General features: G+C 42.6%; 1 protein-coding gene across 1 annotated transcript in view; it reads right to left on the bottom strand.

The window, feature by feature from the left end:
• DTX1 (deltex E3 ubiquitin ligase 1) overlaps positions 1–18,741 on the bottom strand; it is a 932,387-nt gene that overhangs the window by 148,247 nt on the left and 765,399 nt on the right. The gene's annotated exons all lie outside the window — the stretch shown is intronic.

The raw sequence follows: 18,741 nt of genomic DNA, 5'->3' as shown, positions 1-18,741 counted from the left end.
ACCCCATCTCTAAGGACCTGGATTCCCTTTCAGAGGGGAGAGGGTTTTTCGCTGAGGTCGAAGCTACTGCCTTAGGCCCCTGGGAGATAGTCTCAGGATCTGCAAGGGGAGCCTTGTATAAGTGGTGATGAGTGTCCGGTACCCTGTAAAACCTATCGGGCTTGGCAGGGGCTGGAGGTAAAGTATCAGGAGCAGTGCAAACATCATTAAATGCATCATCCACAACAGGAAGAACTGGAGGTATAGCTAAGGGCCTATGTTGTGGTAAGTGTAGAAAGGTCCTAAGCCTTTTTCTTGAATCTGAGAAATCTTGTCCCTGCCATTGGAATTGCTCTCTCATGGCATGTAAGGTTTCCCCAAAGGAAAATTCCTCTGGTGGAGAGACAGAAGGTATAGATTCTTCAACATTGGAATCTTCATAAGTAGAAAAAGGAGCTTCTGGATGGTCTGTATTGTCTGAATCATCAGAAGAGTCATCTGAGGACACTGGCTCAGGGGGCTCTGCTCTAGGTCTCTTTTCTGGAGGTTGAGAGGCCCTGTCTGGGTGAGATTGGGATCCCCTTATTAAAGAGATGAGATCCCCTGCCAGAGTAAGCATTTGGGAACTGGAACTGGGCCTGTGAGAGGGGGGCTTAACAGGCACAGACCTAGCAGTTTTGGCTGCTTTAGCCCTGGCAAAGGCCTTTATAGACATGGCTGCAGGAGGCCTAGCAGCACCACGTGCTGGGGTAGAGACATCCAAAGGGATGGTGTCCGATAATTCTAGAGGAACCACATTAGTAGGCAAAACTTCAGAGGCTGATTCAACTAGGGTAGCAGGAGCCTCGGTAGTAGTCATGGATTCGGCTGAAGATTGACCCGTTTGCTCGGTTTCGGCCGAAACCGAGACACTCGCGGTTTGCTTAACCGTGGTTTTGGCCGAAACCGCGGACCGCGAGTGTCGGTCTTTTTCTTTGCGTTTCTTAACAATTTGCGAAGTCGGAGGATCCGACGGCATAATGTACGCAAAATCTGAGCCGAAAAACTGTTCAGCAAACTCCGACCGACGCCTAAGTGTTCATCGGTTGAAAGAAGCACAGGCTAAACAGGCTGCTACGTCGTGGTCTGGGCCTAAACAAGGTAAGCAGTAAGAGTGGAAATCTTTATGAGGTATTTGTTTCCCACAAGTTAAACAGTTATTCACTTTTTCTGACATCGGCTGAGGCAAGAAAGAGTCCCCAACGGGGTACTTAGCTTATTAGAAGTCTTCGAAGTAGTATTCGGTAGTAGTAATCTCTGGATCTGACCGACCGGCACTTGCGAACAGCTTCTGCGTTGGGCGCCACGCGGCAAGAAAGACTGAGGAAAATGGCATCGGCTGATGCCTTTATACCCGAAGACCAGCAGAGATGACGTCGGGTGAAGTGCGACACCAGCCGAGGCCAGACCCAGACTTTGGAATCCGGCCGACCGAAGGGCTGCCTGACGACAGGACAACCCATTTGTTAGGACTGCAGATGCATCCTTGAAGGACATCAACCTTTCTACATTGAGCCCATCTATTTCACTCTGCTCTTATTTTTATTAAAAGTGACTAATTAGTAAACCATCTGTGAAGAAGAGTCCCCATCTCCAAAGATGAAGCTCAGAGTTCAAAATGGGAGGGTAGGCAAATGCAGGTGTGCACAGGGCAAACTAGACAGTATCTGTTATGTCAGCCCCGACCCCCACCCTCAGCTCCTAAAGAAATCATAGTGTAATGAGTACACAGTAACCATAACCACTGGTGTTTCGGCAGTGGGCAAAGAAACAACATCCTTGAAATTTTCACACAGTGTAGGTGGACCCCCCCCCCCCCTCCCCTGCAGTGGAGTGCTATCCTTCTCCTGTTAGAGGTCTAGGTAATAGGATGCAAAAGTTGCACCTTGATAATCGCACTTGCCCCACTGCTGATTCCATTCTATCTCCTTCACCCTTTCCAGCAAGTCTTTCTCCTTCACACCAGACAAAATCTCATCTAGACATTCTACAATCTTATTAAATCCCACGAAGTAAAATGTAAGGAAGGGTGATAAATTGTTGTGCCTTTAATTTATTTTGAGCTGAGATGAAAAAGAAGTTGCCACTGAACAAAGTGCTGTTCCAGCAGATGACAACAATAGTCATTGCCATAGAAAATCCACCTACCAACATACTGGAGATTAGAAGTCTATCATACGGCCTTTAGGATCCATTCCTTCTCTGTGTGCAGCACAAAATGTGCTACAATGGGCCACAGCTTCGCTGTAGGGAAGGGCTTGGTGGGCCTGTTTAATATCAAACATCTCAGTGTAGTTCATCTTAAACATTGTTAGGATTCACAGTCTCAGAAACTCCATCCTGATTTCTGCAGTTGACTTGGAGCTATACTGTTTTGGTTGCAATGTTTTTGGCTATCTAAAGACATTTGAGTACATGTCTTTCTTCAGCTTGCTCTGCCACCAGAAATTATGGCTGGATTGTGGCTTTTGATTATGTTTTTTCTTTCCCTCTCCACCTCTGAGGGACCCTGCACAATGGCTCCACTACCTGCCCTCAACTGTCCTGTTACATCTGTGGGTGCAAAATCTAGGCATATGCCTCATGGCCCTTTTTCTTGCTGAAGAACCCCTACTGCCTCATCTCTTCTCCCTGGTGGCATGAGTCAGGTGGTACAGAGAGGGTCAGCTTGCTGGTCTCTTAGAGTAGCCTAATCTTCCCTCTTCTAAGCTGCCTATAGACTTGCCATAGCTGCCTGGTAAAGACAGGAGGTGTGTGTATGTGTGTGTGCACATAAACCTACTGTTCCATGACTCAGCAGGAAAGTCACTGCCCAATCTATCACAAGCCAGTGCAGCCACTGTTAGGTGATACATATGCAGACCTGACGAACTCAACTCCCCCCAATCCAAGGATGAGCAAGCTAATCCCAGCTGCTCAAACTCATCTCCTGTCCAGTCCTGCAAAACCCCATGTTGACGATCAAAGCAGGTTGTCTGAGCTATAGTCCTGCAGCATAGGCCAGGGCTTTTCCTGGATATTTCTTAGCAACTATATCTAAAAATCTTAAAAAGAAGTCTGGAATTTAAAAATCCCTTGCACCAAACTGCCCCTTTCAAACAACAGCATCTTTTCTTCTCACATTTGCACTAGTTCCATATTCAGCTTCATCTTTTTTGCTATTTTTAATCTAATTTATTTGGAGTTTCATATATCATACACTGAAAATTTTGTATGCTGAGTAGTTGGTTTGAAAACAAACACCTATAGCTGACTAACTCAAAGACTGAAACCTGAAGTATTACATTAACTGCTAAAATGAGACAGACAATTTACCAGTTATCAGTGCACTACTGTACTGCATTCTTTTCTAAAAGTATTCCCAAATCGGCAGACAAGAGTTAAAAAATTAAACTGAGTTCATAATTCCTAAAATTGTCTTGTGCAGAATGTTTTCATTAAACTAGCTTACTTACTTGAGTTCTTAATATGGGTGCATGTCTTGTTCTTAAAACAGTCTCAGTGTTAGCGATGAGGTGTGGTGGTTCACTCCAGCTTTCATTTCCATGTATGCAGTGGCTTACTGTTAAGAAAGTCGGTAACAACTGATTGCTTTTCTCAGAAGATTCACAGCAGATAATCTCCACTGGGGTCATGCTCAAACTGCAAGCCAGCTCTACTTTTATTAACATTTCCAATATACCTGCACATTTCTGTGCTGATAATTTAGTAATGTAAGCCTCTGAAGCGTCACTGAAATTAAAAATTGTTGAATTCTTAATGGCCAGTGTTAATCAAACTTGTTCAGCTCCACTGAACTTAAAAAAAAAAATAAATGTGAAGCCATGATTTCAAGGGCTGCACAGAGCTGCTTTCTTCATAACTAACCTCTTGAAGACTATCTACATTTTGTCCAACATTTTAAATAGCTTAACTTCCTGTCTGACTGCTGGATTACCTTTAGAATCCAAACTAACCCCTACCCCCTAAACTAAGACTATAATGGTAGTATGTTCCTAAGCTACACACCTGCTAACCTCCTGCGTCAGTTGCTGTCCCTTCTTCCATGACGTCAGGTCATCAGGGGTATAAAACATGCAGCCAACGCCATTACATCAGTTTTTCTTGCCCCACATGTCAGGTGCCCTCCAAATGGGGAACAAATAAAATTTAAAAACACAAAAATATACCTCCAACCAAAAGCAAATACACCAAAAAGGCTTTTAAGCATAGAAAAGAAAGCAGAGGTATAGTAAGAGAAAAACAGGGGGCAGGATGGAGAGTAACCAGGACTGCAACCGTGAATACACTCAAACATCTACATTTATGGTAACACAACTGTACTATGTTCTTCGTGTTTCACTGTTGCAGTCATTACATTTGGGTAGATTCCCAAAGCTATGGCTGGGAGGATGGATTTATACAGCATTAGGACCAGCTATAAGGCCCTGCAAGACAACAGTGGCAAAGCCAGCTCTGGATTTAAAGAAAATTGGTAAATGATAATGCTTGATGAAAGTATGCACTGAACTCCAGGTAGCAGGTTCTAGAATATCCCTGGTAGGAACACCTCTGAGAAAGGCTGCAGAAATAGATGCAGCCCTGGTGGAATGAGATCTGATCCCCTGGGGGATAGGTTTTCCATGGTGCTTATAGCAGAAATGAATGCAATGGCTTATCCATTTAGAAATGGTTTGTTTCAAAATAACCTTCCCCTCTGCCCCAGCAGCAAATGCCACTAGCAATTGTTCAGATTTTCTTTGAAATTTAGTTCTGTCCAAGTAGAATCTAAATTGTCTGTGCATGTCCAAGGAATGCAGAATCTGTTCCCCTTTGTTCTGTGGATTGGGGTAGAAGGTTGGCAAATGAATGGATTGGTTAAGAGCCACACTGGAAACCACCTCGGGCATGAAGGATGGACTGGACCTCAGAGATACCCTGTCCGCATGAAAGATGATGAAAAGTTCCACTGCCATAAGGGCCTGTAATTCAGATATCCTTCTAGCTGAAGTGATTGCTAATAGGAAGGCTGTTTTCCAAGAAAGAAATTTTAAGTCTGCAGTAGCAGCTGGCTCAAAAGGAGGTTAAGTGAGCTTTTCCGAAACAAAGTTAAGGTCCCAAGCAGGGGTAGGAGCTCTCCTGGGTGGTCTCAAGTTCTTTGCCCCTCTGAGATACTGCTTGAGCAGGGGATGAGAAATGAGGGGTGGTTCTGTGTTATTGATAGTGAGCTGAAATAGCTGAAGCGTGGATTTTAATAGAGGACAACGACAGGCCCTTGTGAAGCATCTCAGTTAAGTATTGCAAAATATGAGGTAAATTGGGTGCTGCTGTGCTCATCCCTAAAGATTGGTTCCATGCACAGAATCTTTTCCATTTGTCAGCATAAGATTTTCTAGCACTAGGTCTTCTTGCCTCCAAGATAACATCCATAACAGGTTTGCTGAGGGATGCTAAGGGTGAATTTAAGTGATTAGCCAAGCTGCAAGGTTCAAAGTTGGGAGCTGAGGGTGCAGAATTTGGTTCTCCTGCTGAGACAGCAAGGAAGGTGTCTGAGGCAGGTGCCATGGAGATATTTGTGACACACTGCGCAGGAGTGGGTACCAGTGTTGGCGAGGCCAGTCTGGAGCAATCAAAATCATTTTTGGTTTGTCCTGTTTGACTTTTAGCAGAACTTTGGAGAGCAGAGGCAGAGGGGGAAAGGCGTAGACTGATAGGATTTTCCAACTGAAGGACAGAGCATCCACTTTCCAGGCTTTTTTGTGAGAAGTCCTTGTGCAAAATTTGTCCAACTGGTAGTTCTGGGGGGAGGCAAATAGATCTATGTCTGGGCTCCCCATTTGCTTGTCAACATGTTGAAAATCCATGGTTCCAGTTTCCACTCGTGTGGGTCCATGGGATTTCTGCTTAGTCCGTCTGCCAGTGTATTCAGTTTTCCTGGCAGGAATTGAGCTTGTAGTTGCACTTGGTAGCTCAAGGCTGTGTTCCACAATGCCATGGCTAGTCTGCAGAGAGGGTAGGAATGTGTACCCCCCTGCCTGTTTATGTACCACATAAAGTACAGTTTTGTACCTACCATAAATGTAGATGTTCGAGGATTCCATTGCTGCAGTCCTTACTATTGGGTATAGTCCATCCATTCAGCGGCCCCAGTAGGTAGAGAGAGTATTCGATTCAGGGCACATTAGACTGACGTACGCCAGCTGCAATCATGGGTACTATGTGACGTCTTTTTTATCATATCCTCTTCAGATGCCCCAGAAGAAGAAGAGAAAGAAAAAAAAAAAAATAAAACAAAATAATATATAAAAAAAATATATACATATATACAAAAATATAAGCATGTAAACTCACCTACACAACCACCCAGAGGGGAGAGGGAAGGAGGGGAATCTCTAATAACTCTAACATCTACATTCTACAAAGGTACAAGGTATTTTCCATTTCTTCAACTTTTCTTCGCATTCCCAGAGGTAAGGTAAGGTAGCAAATCAGGCAAGTAAGGGAGGCTGGCAAATCATAAACAGCAATGCCAAGCCAGCCTAGCTGAAAACAGCACAGAAAGGACAGCAGAGAAGATAAAGCCCTAGAGAGAGTAGAAGAAGAAAGTGCAAAATGAAAGTAGAAAGCTTCCTCCAAACCCAGTAGTCCAGAAAATCTGAAAAGTTTTGTTTAGCCAGCTGGAATCTTGCTGTGGCAGTAGCCCTAGTGGCTCTTGCCATGATGGGGAAGCTGGAATGCAAAGCCAATGCCAAAATAACAAAATGCAATTTCAAAGCACACAGGCTTATAACTGCTTGTTTCAGAAAAAATAACAAAAACTTGCGACTGCTAAAACTCAAAGCTGCTTAAACAAATAAAACTTAAAAAATCCTAAAATCTATTTTATATATCTATTAAATGCAAATAATCTTTTCTGCTTAAAAGTTGGGCAAATGAATAAATTTGTTTTAAGCATAAAGGTTTAAAAAAGCACTGATAACCACCTTTTAGGCATAAAAGGAAGGATTACTTATACATAAGGAAATCCTTAGTGAAAAATCGACTGCCATGATACCTGCCAATCAAACCTTTCACTTGCAAAAATACCAAAAGTAAAGGCCAACAAAAAGCAGCAGAAATGACAAATTCTTTGCAGAAGTAACAGCCCACAAAAAAAAAAAGCAGGAGTAGTTTTCCAATCAAAGGTTTTCTTCCAACAGAGCTCTAAAAAGTTGTTCTTTAAGTCTTTTCTACATGGTCACCTTCTCCTTATATGCGAAAACAACTGTGGGGCTGGGAACTATATTGATGCAGCAGCATGCATGCCAATGAAAATGAAGAATGAGAAGAGATTGACCATCAGTAAAGTAAGATGTTGCCACAGATATTGCTTTAATCAGAAAGAAAAAAATCTGAAGATTTTCACTCAAAATAAAAATCTGAATTCTTTCTCCTCTTTTTTTCTTCCTAAATCAAAACTTTTTCCACTTTCATCCACAACTAGGCCTTCTAGCTTCCATAATCACATTTACAACTGTTTGAGACAGTTGATGCCAGCTGTGAGAACCGAAGTTGAAACATGACAAGATGCAGATGAGGGAAGGTGATGAGGGACAGAATGCCAGGCTCCGTGGAAGGGGAGGGAGTGAAAGGAATCATTGAGGTGGGTACAAAGGCAGACCTGGCCAATCTGGAGCTAATCAAAGGGAAACAATTGCTCCTGCTGCTGTCTCAGCTCTGGGTGGTGGGTACCATCCTTGAACTGTCCTGTCTTGAAGAATCAACATCCTTTTTGGAAGTGTGAAAGGTGGAAAGGCATGTAAAGGTGGGCAGCTCTGAAGAAAAGAAAAGGCAACCACTTTCCTGTGTGTGTAACCCCTGGAGAACAAATCCACTGTGCTGGCTCCCCATGACACTGTCAATTTAGTAAATACATGAAGATCCATGAATGACACTGGGGTTCCAGATCTCTGAGTCTCTGGTTCCCTACACATTCGTCAGTTGGGATCCAAATAATGATTGAATCTGTTACTAGTAAGGGATGCATGCCTTGTCTGCTAACATAAAATGCTTGCCTTGTCGTTAAGCGTGTGTCATGACAGTTGTGTTGTTGTTACCCAATGACAGATAATCTTGTGGTTAGAATTTGTTTTTCCGTATACCAAGTAACTCCTTGAAAGCCAAGTTTATGACTGAACTGATACGCTAACTAGTTTGGCATGTAGAATGTCTAGTGCCCACTGGAAGTAGGATTGGCTCCCCAAATATGTAGATATGTAGATATCTTAAAAATGTAGGGCTTGTGTCATGCTTCCAGAGTCCTTTTTTCGTGTCATCCCCCCCACTTTCCGAGGCATCTGTCGCTAAAATCCTGTCCGAAAATATTTGAATGTCACAAAGTTTCGCTTTGAGTGACTGTGTCCAGAGACCCTTGTTTACCATTGTTTCATGATTGATTGCAGTTGGACATTCTCTTTGAAGGCAAATACAGCATGCCATGACATATACAATTGTCTGGCAGTCTTGTGTCCAAACAGTTTTGAGATACCATTGCAGTCAGCATGGAAGATTTGTGATGATGTTGCAGGGTTGTAAAAGGAACCACTGTCCCTAATGTGATTCGGGACTGTTGAAGTGTCAGGCTGGACTGATGAGTTTGTTTATGAAGTTTAATGTCTGGACTGGGGTTTGTCCTCCACTTAATCTCGCTCACACAATACCCTTTAGGTCTCAACTGACTAAATTACATGTCCAGAGAGGAATAGATAGGTTCTTTAAATAAGAGGATAAATAGCCTAGGCTAAAGTAAGCTGCTTTCTTGATATTGCTGCCTAAAGTTGCCTAATACCAAATAGATCTTAAGATGGAATCTAAATGTAGCCTGCAATAATGAGCGCAGAAGCTTGAAAGCCTGCTGAATACTCTGTGGAGTAGATAAATAAGTTTGGAGAATAGCTGGATCCAGTCATGAGATCAGTAGGCCATGCAGAGCTGCCCAGTTGACTTGCCATGATCTTGACCGCACATTAAGAACCCAACAGAATGAGATTTGCCAACCAAGGTAAGCTCTTGGGTCCCTACGTGTTGCATCCAATGATCTTCATCCTAAATGGTATCCATCTTTAAACAAATACATCTTGATGGAGGGAATAGAGAGAGGAGGCTTGACTGACTTGTGATTCTGTTCATGTTCTTTCAACCTCCCTGGGCTTTGGTCTGGCATGCTCATGGGAGGATAATGTGGTGGAAATTTGAATGATACAAAGAAACTTTTGTCTGGCATAACCTTCTCTTGGTGCTTTGATTGGATCCAGTCTCCATCTGAATTGAGTATGTGAATCTCAACATTGGCTGCCAAAAGAGAATCTACCAATTTCAATCTGTAAAGTGTCGAATGATGTCCAACACCCAGCTGTCTTGGAGTACTACTGGAAAGAGAAAAGAGAAAGAATTTTGAGCAAGTCCCGAGCTAGCTGCTCCCTGTGAATCATCTGAAGGATGAAAAGGCCCCTCCCCAACCCCAGCAGGCCAAAGGGCACCTGGCTCTGCCCTAACTCAGGCCTAGACAGGCCTTGAGACCCTGGCTTAGGCCTAACCGAACCCTGATCCCCTGCCCTGTCCACCACGCCTAGCAAAGGCCCTAGCTTGGGGAAAAAAAACACCAAAACTGCTAAGTTAGGTGTGCCAGCCAAAAAATCTTTTTTAGTGGCTTTCTGATTAACAACTTCCACATGCCTAATCTTTACTTCAACAGTCCTCCAACACAAACAACACATCCAACAGAACTAGTGGCAGCCACCCTCAAGAGGTAAAGCAATCATCAAAAATATAAAGCAAACATGCTTCCCCCATTGCAATCCCAGACCAAACTTCAAAGCATGAAGAACACCTTGACATTTCACAAAGCATCAATCCAGCAATTCATTACATCAAACCAACTTGTCTCTTTTGCTTGCTTTAGGATCACAGACACATAAAGCATAATTTTGAAATTTCAATTGTGAAATGTTAGATTCAACAAAGCAGCATCCATGCCCCCTGGACTCTTAGACAGGATTACTCCCCTTTTAACCATCTCAAACCTAACAATCTTACGCAAAACAGAGGCAGGAGTGGAATCAGCCTAGGAACACTTATGGGAACAGGAGGAACTTTTTACACCTTAGATAGCCTGAAGCCTATGCTGAAGAACCGTTTTCCACAGAACACCTTAGGGGGCCTGGAGAAAAAGGGCTACATCCTCCTCAACTTTAAGGAGGGAAGGAGGGTAAAAGGGCATCCTCATAAGCCTCCTGCAGAAGGAAGGTAAAGGAGGCCTATGATTCAGAGTCAGGGAAGCCTCTGCCTTCCTGGAAATCCTCCTCACAAGGTCTAGAAGTCAGCATCAAAATCAGAAAATCCTCAAAAAAGCCCCCTCCCTAGGGCTTATCAGACTGAAAGAGAGGAACCCCTGGATCCCTGATCAAACTCTCATCATGGAATGGCCAGAATCTGAAGGTGAGACTCACTCCTGTCAAACTCTGTGAAGGGGTCAAGCCCAACTTATCCTGATTCTTGAGGAAGACTCTCTCTGAAAAACTAGAGGCTCACCCTACTGAAGAAGCCCCTGAACCTAGTTAAAAAAGTCAAACTTGGAAAGAGAACCTCTAATAGAAGTGGAACCTGCCTCAGAAAAGAAGTTCATAAGCTGAGACAGCCTGGCCTGCCTCCTGGGAGGGGAGAAGAGTAACAATAAAAAGAAGAGAGGGAGTGGCCTACTGCCTCTGGCAAAAAGAAACTGGCCCACTGAACCTCTGGCAAACTGAGGAGAGGCAATTTTTCTGCATGGAAGAGAGGGCTGTTCTGACTTGGCTACACCCGACGGAATGGCCTGCCAAACCCGAGAGGGCACAGACTGATTTTAGCTTACCTTGTGCTTCAGAAGCACTAGAACGGCCCGGGCAATCACCTTAGTAACGGAGCAATCGACGGCATAAAGAAATCACAACCGGCTCTTTATACAACCTTCCTTTGCTAACAAGGTATACACCATGGCAGTAATCCTGACGAAGCGGGCGCACAAGCAAAATACAGTCTTTTTTTATCTGACATCCTCTAAAGGTCCACACAATGAAAAACCAATTCATGTCCTTAATTTCCGGTAAGAAATATAGGTGAAGAGCTGCAAACAAACCAATAAATATTTTGTATCTCCCAAAACAAGCATGACACAAACTATGGTCCTCCCTATGAGGTGCCTCGCCCTGAACAAGATGGCGCGTGTCATGCCGCTTCTGACCTGCAATGCTGACTGATAGGGAAGAAAAACCCGCCTGTTCCTGCACTCCCTGGTTATACAACCGACTGGATTCTCGGTGACTACCATCGGTTTCGGTACTGCAGATTCAGAGACGCCAACCTCATTGGTGTTGTCCGTCTTTACCATTAGTTGTCCTGGATGAATGTAGTCCTTGAAGGCTGTCAGAGCATTCTGTACAGCTAATATTTCTTTTTGATTTATATGTAGGTGCATTTGATGTAGGTTCCATTTGCCCTGAATGCACTTCCCTGCCAGGTGAGCCCCCCATGCATAGTCTGATGCATCTGTAGTTAGGGTTTGGGTGGCAGGGGGTAGTGTGAATGGCAGTCCCTTGTTTTGGTGGCAGGCCTCTGCCCACCATAGGAACTCCAGGCATAGGCAAGGTATGATAGGAATCATTGTTTCCAGGCTGCGACAATGTTGACTCCATAGACTTTTTAAGTACCACTGAAGTTTCCTCATATGCAGTCTTGCATATGGAATTAGAAGAATGCAGGAGGCCATGAACCCCAAGGCTTGCAGTATTTGTCTTGCAGATAGCAGGGTTTTTGTGGCCACTTGTTTGAAGTAAGTTACCAAAATGAATGTTCTTTTCTGGCATGAGGAAAGCCATCTGGGCAGTTGTATTCAAGCCTGCACCCAGGAATCTAATCTGTTGAGAGGGTACCAGTTGTGATTTCTCTTCGTTTATGGTGTATCCTAGACAAGTTAGAACCCTTTTTACAAACGCCAGGTAATTTGGAAGTATTGCCTGGTTTTCTGCCTGAATTAGACAATCGTCCAGGTATGGATATATTTGAATATTTCTTTGTCTGCAAAATGCAATTACTGGAGCCAGGCACTTTGTAAATACCCTGTGCACAGTAGACAAGCCAAAGGGCAGTGCAGAGAACTGATAATGTAAGCAGCCTGCTTTGAAGCGTAGGTATGTCCTGCAAGATTCCCTGATTGCGATATGCAGGTAAGCTTATTTTAAATCTAGAAAAAACAAAACAAAATTCACAGCAGCTTCCAAATACTCAGGGCTTTATTGTTTTGCCTGAAAAGCTGCTTCATTTTGTGGATTACTTATTTTAAATCTAGAGTTGCCAACCAGGCATCTTTGCCTAGCATAGGAAGTAACTGGTGAAGAGTCAGCATCTTGAATTTTGGAATGTCCAGAAAGGTGTTTAGAGTAGACAGATCCAGAATTGGATGCCATGATTTGTATTTTCCGGGTACCAGGAAAAGCCTGGAATAGAAACCTTGTCCCTTTTCCTCTTCTCGTACCGGTTGAATAGCCCCCATGTTTAAGAGGGAAAGTACTTGCATCTGAGCCTCTGCCCACTGATTTGGGGGCAGGTCTGGCCAGCCGTTTGGTGTTGGCAACATGTGGAAATGAAATATGTAACCCTGGGACACTATATTTAAAACGTATTTGTCCTGGGTTATGAGTTCCCAGTTTTTTGCATGAAGAGCACCCTCCAAAGGGGCAGCTAAAAGGTAAGTGCTTGGTAATTTTAAAGGAAAGTCATTGAGACTGTTTACCATAGGGAGGTGTCTTGTTATTTCCTGATTTGGAAGTGGGGGCCCCCATTCCTTAGTTCTGAGAGTCCCTTGGGACTGAAACCTGGTGCTTTTGGTGTGTCTGGGTTTGGCTTGAGTGGATCTGGAAGGAGCTGGAAAGGAAAAATTCTTAGTAGGCCAGTGCCTACTAAATCTTGGAGGTTGCACTTGTAAGAAATCTTTTACAGTTTGCACAGATTTAGCTTTATCTTCCATCTTTTTTAGAACTTCTTCAGCCTTATTGCCAAACAGGTGGTCCTGATTTAAAGGAGCATCCAACAATTTTGCTTTAACATGATCAGGCAGAGATTACTCCTTAAGCCAAGCATGCCTTCTAAGCACAGACCTAGTAACAGCAGCCCTGCAAGAGGCCTCTAAAGAATCAAAACCACGTTGCAAAGTATGTTTTCCAACTTGTTCAGCAGAATGCAATAAATCCTGTAAATCTTTATTTTCCAAACAGTCAGAAATCAACATCATTTTCTGTTTAAGCAGTCCAATAATATGCTGTTGATATTTTAACATATGAAATTGGCAGTTTAAAGCCCTGATTGCCAAGGCTGCAGAAGTATAAACCTTTTTACCCCATCTATCCAGGGCCCTTGGAGTCTCTATCAGAAGGGATAAGATTTTTAGCAGTAGAAGCCTTAATGCCCTTGGGCCCCTGAGAAATGGTTTTTGGATCCGCAACAGGATTTTTGAAAAGGAACTTGTGGGACTCAGGAACCCTGTAGTATCTGTCAGGTTTACTAGGAGCTGGAGGCAGGGAATCAGGGGCCAAACTGGATTCCGCAAACACATCATCAACAATGTCTAGTACAGGAGGTATAGCCAAAGGCCTATGCTGAGGTAGAAGAAGGAAACTCTTAAGCCTCTTTTTAGATTCAGAAAATTCCTGACTCTCCCAGTGGAAATGTTCCCTTAAGGTATGTAAAGTTTCCCCCAAAGAAAAGTCCTCAGGGGGGAAAGCAGAGGGAATGGAATTCTCAGCATCAGAATCCTCATAAGTAGGCATGGACAAATCCAGGTCACTGGAAGAATTAGAAGAAACACAGTCCTGATCAGAAGATTCATAGTCAAACTCAGCCCTAGACCTCTTAGAAGGGGGGGGGGGGTTGACTATTCCTGATTAGAGTAATAAGATCTTCAGCCATTTTGATCATTTGTTTTTTAGGCATAGGGGCCTGAACATGTGGCCTGGATGTCGGTTTTTTTAGACATAGATCGAGATTTAGGCTCTAGTATAGAAGGTGGAGTCGGTTTAATATGCAAGTCTGTAAGCCTGAATACACCCTCAGAAGCTGGTGCCTGCACCGCGACTCTGGACCCATCCAAAGTAGAGACATCCGCGGGTTCCATAGGTGAAGCATCTCGCGGCATACCGGACTCTGAATGGGTCTCAGTAGAGGCCTGAGAGTCAGAAGTAGCGGGTATCAGGGTCTGTGAAAGCGCTTCACTGAGTACCGGCGAATTGGCGATTGGCTTAGGAGAAGCATCGTTGGCAGTTTTGGACCTTGACGGCCTGTCTCTGTCTTTTTCTTTGCATTTTTTTGGAATTCCAGTAGTCGGATGGCTAACCGACGTCATTTCCGGATAATTAAACTGAGAACTGAAATATTTAGAGGCAAAAATGTACCAACGACGGATAGTGCGCTGATTAAATAAAGCACAAAACCATCAGCAAGGTACGTCATGGTCAAGGCCTAGGCAAGGAATACAGTACAAATGAAAATCTTTATGAGGTATTTGCTTTCCACAAGTAATGCAATTATTAACTTTTACTGACATCGGTAAGGAGCAAGAAAAAGTTTCCCCAATGGGGTGCTTAGCTTTAAGTTGAAGACTTTGGTTCTGAAACTCGAAAACGAAAATTTCAGGAGTCGGCTGACCGGCACTTGCGAATTGCTTCTGCTTCAGGCACCGCACAGCAAGAAAGACTGATGTAATGGCATTGGCTGCATGTTTTATACGCCTGATGACCTGACGTCATGGAAGAAGGGACAGCAACTGACGCAGGACCCAAGACTTTGTTAATCAGGCTGACTGAGGTCAACCTGCCAGCAGATTACCCAAATGTAATGACTGCAACAGTGAAACACGAAGAACATCAACATTGTCATCCTTGCTAAAGTTATAATCGGATTTAAAGTACACACACAGCTAAGACTGCAACCTACTCCTTACTCTAAAAAGCTCTTTACCTACAGCACTATCACACCCTGAGCTCCTTCTTCAAATCTCAGATCTGTCAAGTGTCATGATTTTTCTGTGATGTCTTGTCTGCGGGAAAAATCTGCACATATTCAGGGCATCTTGATTTAGAACTCAAAAGGAATTCCCCTGCACGGAAGTAATTGCACGGCTCAAAAACACATGGTTAACAAAAAGCAGAAGCAGCAACTGTGAGCTGTATGAACTAATTTAATTAGTTAAAAAATAAAAAAACACAAAGATAACAGACCGGTTTCGGCTATGGTGTTAACCTAGCCTTCATCAGTGTAAATACTCATAACATCTTGAGGTTCTTTTTATACATTGACATAATTAGTCACAAAGTTTCATTGGTGAGCTCATGAATATTCATTAGTATACAAAATCATAAATATTCATTAAGACCAGGCTGGAAAAGTCCACCTAATTTCACAATCCATTTCTTTTCTTTTATATTTAGTTTGCTGTGCCAACCAGATTTGTTAGATCTGTTGCCTATTATTTTGTTAATGATGGTAAAATAAAATCTTGCTGTGGTGTGTTTAAGAGTGTGTTTATACAAGGCGTTACTCATTCTTTTACATTTAACATCAATAAGGTGTTCAGAAATACGTAACTTAAGAGGTCTAGATGTTTGTCCTATGTAAACGCATGACAACTGCAAGAGGCCATATAGATAATCCAATCCGTGCTGCAATTTGCAAAAAACCTAATGTCATGTATAGTACTGCAATTACTACTGGAGAATTGTTTGGTTTTTAGCACATGTTTACAATGGCTGCAATGACCACATGGCATGCAGCCCACAAGTTTATCTCCAGAAATTAAAGTTTGGATCGTATTCTGGTTAGTAACATCATGGTGATGTTTGTAGTGACTGAAATGAGATCCAAGATTTTTCCCCCTTCTAAATGAAAACATGCAGGTCTCGGACAGATGTTGTGACAAAACATTGTCAGCTAGGAGGATGTTCCAATGTCATCTAATGACATCAATGACTCTATTTGTATTTCTACCATATGTAGTGATGAATCGTAGATTGTTGTTTGTGTTCCGTGATTTATGTTTATATTTAAGGAGGTCTTCCCTGTCCAAATTTGCAGCATAGTTGCTTGCTGTATATATACATAACCCATACTGTAGCCCCTTTCTTGAAACCTATTCGACAAAATTTGCGAAAAACCTGAAAGGTATTTTCTTCTGAACAAATACGCCTCATCCTAATGAATTGAAACTTGGGGATGTTTTTGGTGATATTTGCTGGATGAAAGCTGGATGTGTGGAGTAAGGTGTTATATTCTGGATATTTTCTGAATGCTTCTGTGCGGAGGGTGTTATCCTTATTCCTTGTTACTAGCACATCCAAATATGTGATCTTCTGTTGGTCATAGTTGATGGTAAATTGTAAACCCCATTTATTGTCATTGAGATACTCAACAAATTGGGCGGCCACGGTGGTGCAGTGGTTAGCATTGTCGCCTCACAGCAAGAGGTTCTCTGGTTCGATCCTTGGCTGGGGTGCCTTCTGTGTGGAGTCTGCATGTCCTCACTGTGGTCGCGTGGGTTTCCTCCGGGTGCTTCGATTTCCTCCCACATCCCAAAGACATGCAGTAGGTGGATTGGACACTCTAAATTGGCCTTAGGTGTGAGTGCATGTGTGTGTGTGCCTTCTGTGGAAGGTTGGGTGCCGGGCTGGCAACTCGACACTGTAAAACTCCACTGCCAATCATGAGCGGACAGGTGATCCGCTGTGGTGACCCCTAACTGGGAAAAAGCCGAAAGAAGAAGAGATACTCAACAAATTCCATCAGGTATTCCACATCAGACCTCCACACCATCCAGCAGTCATCCAGATATCTACGCCAAACATCAATCTCCATTAAATAAATGTTGTGTGTAACATCATAAATGATTTGTTCTTCTATGTATGCCATATATAGATCTGCATATATGGGGGCAAATGATGCGCCCATTGCAGTACCCCGTATATGGAGATAACATTGTTTTCCATAGTAGAAAACATTTTTGGTGAAAAACATGTTCAGTTAGGCATATATGAAAAGTGTTAAAACCAGGTTTGTATAGCTCTGATTTGTATAGCCAATATTCTACTGCATCTAGCCCTGCCCAATGTGGTATGTTGGTGTATAATGCACTAACATCCAAGGTGCATAACAACCAGTCGTCTTCAATTTGCATGCCATTTATGATACCTAAAAATTCTGTGGTATCCTGAATTCTAGATTTTACCCATCTCAATATTAGTTTAAGGTGTTTAGTTAGAAATTCAGATAATGGTTCAGCTATAACACCTTACTCCACGCATCCAGCTTTCATCCAGCACATATCACCAAAAACATCTCCAAGTCTCAATTCATTAGGATGAGACGTATTTGTTCAGAAGAAAATACCTTTCAGGTTTTTCGCAAAGATTTGTCGAATAGGTTTCAAGAAAGGGGCTATAGTATGGGTTATGTATATACAGCAAGCAACTATGCTGCAAATTTGGACAGGGAAGACCTCCTTAAATATAAACATAAATCACGGAACACAAACAACAATCTATGATTCATCACTACATACAGTAGAAATACAAATAGAGTCATTGATGCCATTAGACAACATTGGAACATCCTTCTAGCTGACAATGTTTTGTCACAACATCTATCCGAGACCTGCATGTTTTCATTTAGAAGGGGGAAAAATCTTGGATCTCATTTCAGTCACTACAAACATCACCATGATGTTACTAACCAGAAAACGATCCAAACCTTAATTTCTGGAGATAAACTTGTGGGCTGCATGCCATGTGGTCATTGCAGCCATTCTAAACATGTGCTAAAAACCAAACAATTCTCCAGTAGTAATTGCAGTACTATACATGACATTAGGTTTTTTGCAAATTGCAACACTGATTGGATTATCTATATGGCCTCTTGCAGTTGTCATGCATTTTACATAGGACAAACATCTAGACCTCTTAAGTTACGTATTTCTGAACATTTTAGTGATGTTAAATGTAAAAGAATGAGTAACGTCTTGTATAAACACACTCAAACACACCACAGCAAGATTTTATTTTACCATCATTGACAAAATAATAGGCGACAGACCTAACAAATCTGGTTGGCACAGCAAACTAAATATAAAAGAAAAGAAATGGATTGTGAAATTAGGTGGACTTTTCCAGCCTGGTCTTAATGAATATTTATGATTTTGTATACTAATGAATATTCATGAGCTCACCAATGAAACTTTGTGACTAATTATGTCAATGTATAAAAAGAACCTCAAGATGTTATGAGTATTTACACTGATGATGGCTATGTTAACACCATAGCCGAAACCGGTCTGTTATCTTTGTGGTTTTTTATTTTTTAACTAATTAAATTAGTTCATACAGCTCACAGTTGCTGGCTTCTGCTTTTTGTTAACCATCCTGATTTAGAAGTCAGAAGTCTCAAATCATTTTTGCAATGCAATCATGTGCCTATCTGCCCTTGACCTCACTCATGAACAGAAAACTGACAGCAGCTAGCTATGTGCGCTGGCTGCATATCAGTGGTTCTTCAAGACTGGATGTTACTTTTTTTTAAGGGTAGTTTCTGGCACCTCCGATCCTGGATCTAACTAACCTGGCTGACCCCCATTAGGTCTGTTACCTGCTTACTTAGGGCAAGAGTGTGCTTGAAATCTTTCTTTCTTTATAG

Source organism: Protopterus annectens, chromosome 4.part0 (assembly GCF_019279795.1).
Source record: "Protopterus annectens isolate FY-2018-M chromosome 4.part0, PAN1.0, whole genome shotgun sequence".
Classification (NCBI taxonomy): domain Eukaryota; kingdom Metazoa; phylum Chordata; order Ceratodontiformes; family Protopteridae; genus Protopterus; species Protopterus annectens.
Note: the sequence above shows the minus strand (reverse complement) of the source record. Positions and strands in the feature narration are given on the sequence as shown.